At 49.2% G+C, this 6,250-nt stretch overlaps 1 long non-coding RNA gene across 2 annotated transcripts in view; it reads left to right on the forward strand.

The window, feature by feature from the left end:
- Positions 1-6,250, forward strand: part of LOC308587474 — a 306,756-nt gene that overhangs the window by 131,923 nt on the left and 168,583 nt on the right. The gene's annotated exons all lie outside the window — the stretch shown is intronic.

Below are 6,250 nucleotides of genomic sequence, written 5' to 3' on the forward strand. Positions count from 1 at the left end.
TCATAGAGTTTACTCCCAATTAATAGACGGTTGCACACTTTGATCAGAGGCAGGTTGCAGCTGCCTCGAGCGCAGTCGCTTCTCATCACACACATGGATTTGACTGTTGGAACAACTTTTTGTTTTGAGAAGCAACTTCCCTCCAGCTCTGGAAGTTAACTTTGATTAATGGAAAAGTGTGTATTTTATTCATAGAATCAAGTAGATGATTAAATTATGTAGTAGACAGTATATGGTTCAAGGTTGCAGAGGACACCAAATCAAGATGAGTAGCAAACATTTAGAAAACGTTGGAGTGTTTCATAGATATCAATTAATTTGAAAATCAACAAGAAGCATGGTTGTGTTTCATGTAGGAGCAAAAGTGCCAACCATCTCTAAAAAAGCCAATGCAATTCTGGGCTGCATCAATAGGAGTATAGCATCTAGATCAAGGGAAGTAATAGTGCCACTGTATTCTGCTCTGGTCAGACCTCACCTGGAGTACTGTGTCCAGTTCTGGGCACCACAGTTCAAGAAGGACACTGACAAACTGGAACGTGTCCAGAGGAGGGCAACCAAAATGGTCAAAGGCCTGGAAACGATGCCTTATGAGGAACGGCTAAGGGTGCTGGGCATGTTTAGCCTGGAGAAGAGGAAGTTAAGGGGTGATATGATAGCCATGTTCAAATATATAAAAGGATGTCACATAGAGGAGGGAGAAAGGTTGTTTTCTGCTGCTCCAGAGAAGTGGACATGGAGCAATGGATCCAAACTACAAGAAAGAAGATTCCACCTAAACATTAGGAAGAACTTCCTAACAGTAAGAGCTGTTTGCCAGTGGAATTTGCTGCCAAGGAGTGTGGTGGAGTCTCCTTCTTTGGAGATCTTTAAGCAGAGGCTTGACAACCATATGTCAGGAGTGCTCTGATGGTGTTTCCTGCTTGGCAGGGGGTTGGACTCGATGGCCCTTGTGGTCTCTTCCAACTCTATGAGTCTATGATCTCTATAGCCAAGTTGAGGCAGTTTAACTGGTAGCAAAGTCTTCTGAGAAAATATCTAACTTAGCATGAGTCACCATGACTCTATTATGCAAGGCCAGTGTTTTACGTTCTCATTGATGGGCCTGGTTTCTGAGATATGTGAGGAATACATTTTCACACTGGAAAAGAGGATGTTGATAAGGTGGGGGGGGGGGCAAATTGAGAAGAGCTTCTAAGATGAAAAAAGGTCAAAAAGGCTTGTAGCTCAGGAGCAGAGCATCTGCTTTGCATGCAGAATGCCCCAGATGCAACGCTCAGCATCTCCAGGCAGGGCGGCTGGGAAAGGTTCCCTGCCTAAAATTCTGCAGAGCTGCTGCCAGCCTGTGTAGACGGCACTGAGGTAGATGGAACATTGGTATATGGCAGCTTCCTATGGCATGACCAGTCACAAGTACAGTGGTACCTCGGGTTAAGTACTTAATTCGTTCTGGAGGTCTGTTCTTAACCTGAAGCACCACTTTAGCTAATGGGGCCTCCTTCTGCCACTGTGCCGCCGCTGCACGATTTCTGTTCTCATCCTGAAGCAAAGTTCTTAACCCGAGGTAGTACCGTATTTTTGCTCTATAAGACGCACTTTCCCCCTCCTAAAAAGTAAGGGGGAATGTGTGTGCGTCTTATGGAGCGAATGCAGGCGGGAGGCTCTGCTCAGCGCTCCCTTTAAAGAGCCGCGTGGAGTGTGTGTGCGGCTCTTTGGGGCTTTTCTCCAAGGAGGGAGAAGGGCTTAGCCGCGCACAGCCTCTCCCGGGAAAAGGGGAGCCCTCATCCCACTGCCCGGGAGAGGCTGTGCGGAGCTAACCCATAAGCCAAGACAGCCAGCGGGATTGCTGCGCAGCGATCCTGCTGGCTGTCCTGGCTTCTGGGATTCAAAAACTAGGTGTGTCTTATGGTCTGGTGCATCTTATACAGCGAAAAAGACTATGTTTCTGGGTTAGGGGAGTTTGTAACCTGAAGCGTATGTAACCAGAGGTACCACTGTATTAGGAAGAGAAGGCAAACGTGTTTTTTTACATTACTAGGACTCTGAGAAGCAACAAAAGTTAACAATATGTTTTGCAAGTTGAAAAGCGCCTCTGGCAGCAGAGAGCCAATCTTGCGGTACCAATGACACATCTGATGTAGATTTGCCCCTATCCTGGCTGGGGCTGATGGGAGTCATAGCTCAAAAATCTAGGCAGCCCCTGCAGGAGAGAACCTGTTTTCTTTGTACCCAGAGACCAGTACCATCATTCCATCTCTGAATTAGTGAATTTCATAGCTTAACCATGTGCCGTGTGAAGAAGTCCCTTTTTCCCCCTGTCCTGAAGCTTCCAGCATCTGGGGATGCTTCCCTGGAAAGAGATCCAGATGTGAAACAGCGGATTTATTGCTGACTACCTCCAGGATCAGAGGCAACAGTTCTCTGGGACCTCACCTGAAGATACATGGGATTAACCCCAGGACCTTCTGCTTGGAGAGCTACAGCCGGTCCGATTGGTGGAAGAAACACATACACCTGCCCTTGCAGGTGAGAGCAGAATAAAACCATGAGATAGATGGGTGGGGCTGCTTGACAACAGTAGCGACAAGCAAATTTTCCCTCTACATTGCAGGCTTTAGGGAAAAGGTGCTATTAGCCATTGACTCAGGGGAGCAGTCAGAATTCCTCTGTGTGCATGAGAGGGGCACATTCCTGCTTGGCAGGGGGTTGGACTTGATGGCCCCGTGGTCTCTTCTAACTCTATGATTCTATGATTCCACAAGTAGGCAGATCTTTCCCCGTTTTGGTGCATTGCATAAAGGTAAAGGGACCCCTGACCATTAGGTCCAGTCGTGACCAACTCTGGGGTTGCGGGGCTCATCTCGCTTTATTGGCCGAGGGAGCTGGCGTACAGCTTCTGGGTCATGTGGCCAGCATGACTAAGCCGCTTCTTGCGAACCAGAGCAGCGCACGGAAACACCGTTTACCTTCCTGCCGGAGCAGTACCTATTTATCTACTTGCACTTTGACGTGCTTTTGAACTGCTAGGTTGGCAGGAGCTGGGACCGAACAACGGGAGCTCACCCCGTTGCGGGGATTCAAACCGCTGACCTTCTGATCGGCAAGCCCTAGGCTCTGTGGTTTAAGCCACAGCGCCACCCTTGTCCCATTGCATTGCATATGGTCTCCCAAATTAGCCACAGAGGCGTAAGGAGCTCTGATGGGACTTTACTTGGGTTATCAGAGCATAGATTTTCAACCTTTTTGAGGCCACAGCTCCCTTGATCAACTACATTCTTTCTGTGGCATCCCTGTGGGGCTCATGAGCCCAGTTACGTCACCCCTTGCCGGCAGAGCTGGCAGCCTCTTACCCTTTTTCAGACACCCTTGCGGAGTGTCCCCTCGGCCTCTCCCCTCCAGGCAGCTGCTACTGCTGCCCCAAAGAGAGGTGCCTCCTCATACTGCCCCATAGCGGCCTGGGAAGAGAAGGCCTCCAGCCTTAAGTGGCCCAACAGAGACTGGCCAAAGGTGGGAGGCAGCAGTGACAGCAGCAGGGCTGCTGCAACAAACAGCTGTGCAAGCCTTAAGCATTAAGAGGAGGGAGGGAAGAAAAGAGGGATGATAAATAATAATAATAATTTATTATTTATACTCTGCCCATCTGGCTGGGTTTCCCCAGCCACTCTGGGAGGCTTCCAACAGAATATAAAAATACAATAGTCTATTAAACATTAAAAGCTTTCCTAAACAGGGCTGCCTTCCGATGTCTTCTAAAAGTCTGGTAGTTGTTTTTCTCTTTGACATCTGATGGGAGGGCGTTCCACAGGGTGGGTGCCATTACTGAGAAGGCCCTCTGCCTGGTTCAATGTACCTTGGCTTCTCACAATGAGGGAACCGCCAGAAGGCCCTCGGAGCTGGACCTCAGTGTCCGGGCAGAACAATGGGTGTGGAGATGCTCCTACTGGACTGAGGCCGTTTAGGGCTTTAAAGGTCAGCACCAACACTTTCAATTGTGCTCAGAAACGTACTGGGAGCCAGTGGAGGTCTTTCAAGACTGGTGCTATGTGGTCTTGGTGGCTGCTCCCAGTCACCAGTCTAGCTGCTGCATTCTGAATGAGTTGCAATTTCCGGGTCACCTTCAAAGGTAGCTCCACATAGGGGCCAGTGTTGCCCGCAGCACCCCTGACCATCATTCAAGGCACCCCAGAGTGTCACGGCACACTGGCTGAAAACTACTGTATTAGGGGGTCACTTTTGTGTTCATAGCAGACACCCAGATGCATACAACACACAATACTGTCATCTTCATAGTGTTCCTTACAATTATAGAAAACCCACAAGGATTCACAGAACTAGCCTCTCCCAAGTCAGAATGAATGGAATAACAACAATAATAAAAACCAAACCAGCCAACCTTAGGAAAACTCCTGTTAAAAGATTTATTGCAATAATACAATAAATTTTTAGAAAAACACACGCATCTGTTAGGTTACAACCCTACCTAGTGGGGCAAGTGGCGCAAGGTTTGCTGAAAAGGCAGCCAGGGGTTAGGGACCCTCAAACGTAAATCCCCCTTGGAGGGTGGAGAGCACTCCTCATTTCAGAAGATTCGCTCATATCTTTTGAGGCCACTGACCCTAAATGCGCAGCCTTGCCTCTGTGGCGCCACAATTTTGACCCGCAAGATTCTCAGCTGGCTGTCTTCAGCCACAACAGTCCGCTAACGGGGAGCCTCTCTGCTCCTCGCCATTCAAGCAAAACACAATCACACCTCAATTGCACTAAAGTTTTGGGCACACACTCCCGGTTTCTCCACATAGCTATATATGTGTAAAAACATTTTTAATATATGTTTGTGTGTATCTATTTATATATACACATATAAAACAAAAACCAACCAGAAAAAAACATTGTTACCCCCCAAAAAAGTGTTTCTGGAAAGGATTTGACACCCTAACGTATTACAATCCTTGGGGCGCACCTTTGTGAATTCCGAGTGGATGCTACACTACGGCGCTAGAGAGGCATCGTTTTAAGACAAAGAAATCAGGACTGACAAAAGGTTTGTGGTTTACTGGCATTTCCTATGAAGAGGGTTTCCCCTCTCTTCTTTTTTAAACAAACCATAAATAAGCAGCAGAATGGATGATGGGGCAGGGAAGGGAACATACGAGTTATATTTACAAGGGGGAAAGGGCGCAGGGCCAGCTGGGAGAACCCAGCAGCTACGAGCCCAGCGTTGAGCAGCCTAACTCCTTTGCAACTAATAAAGTGCCTTCTTTCACAGGACCTCCTTCCACACATATCGTTTCGGACACAGGAGAGACTCGCAGGGCAGTGTCCCACGTTGAGTATCCTTTGAGGCAAAGACAAGTGAGCCCTGCACCACCCGGTTTCCCTCCGGTCTCTCGTAGCTGGGCAAAACCTCACCGGGAGCCTGCGATGATGGAGCAGGCTGGATTACATTGCTGCTGTTCTTCTGCGTTAAGTCTTCGCGGGCTGGGAAATCCCGCCCGACGGGTTTAAAACTGAAAACACTGAACCGGCGGGATCTTTGGTTTATTAACAGAAATGCGCAGAACCCCACCTCCCGCGGGTACGTCTGCCACGCAAGGTTCCCCACGCCACCAACTTACACTCAACTCCAGGCCAAAGTGGGACAGGCGGAGAAACAGAGCAGAAGCACATCACAGAATCGAAACACCCAAGAGCCAAATATTCAGCACCAGCGGCTGGAACCCTCTCCTGAAGACTGCGTAAAAGTGCAGAAATGCCCACCAGCCCAGGCCCATTATCACAAAGGAGGAAGCCTTTTGCCTGGCACGATTTTGGTCTCGGCATGTGTGCTACTCCACAGAAGCTGATGCCCGTAGGACTGCACCACGTGCACTCTGAATCATGGCAGGAAGCATCCTTGGGCTCACACTGCTGGGAGTGGCATGGGCAGGGAGGCTGCCTGCCTGGCACCTCTTCCCCAAGGTGCACACTTGGCACTTTAGGCCGCGGTGGGGTTGCAAGAGAGCAAGGGCAGCAACAGAAACCCACAGCCAACTTCTCCCTTTATTGTTCTGTAACGCATTGGGGGTTGCTACATCGTGCCACTGGATGCTGGACTTCAGTATTCTCCAGTGAACTCAGGCCCAAATTTCCATGGGGGGGGCAAGTGTCCCCTCCCCACCTGCCCTGCCTGACTTGCACCTTTTGCTCACTCATTCCTTGCTGAGTCTTGGCCTCCATGCACACAGGGTCTACGCTGTCTCTTATACACGGA

Source organism: Podarcis bocagei, assembly GCF_964188305.1.
Source record: "Podarcis bocagei genome assembly, chromosome: 1".
Taxonomy (NCBI): domain Eukaryota; kingdom Metazoa; phylum Chordata; class Lepidosauria; order Squamata; family Lacertidae; genus Podarcis; species Podarcis bocagei.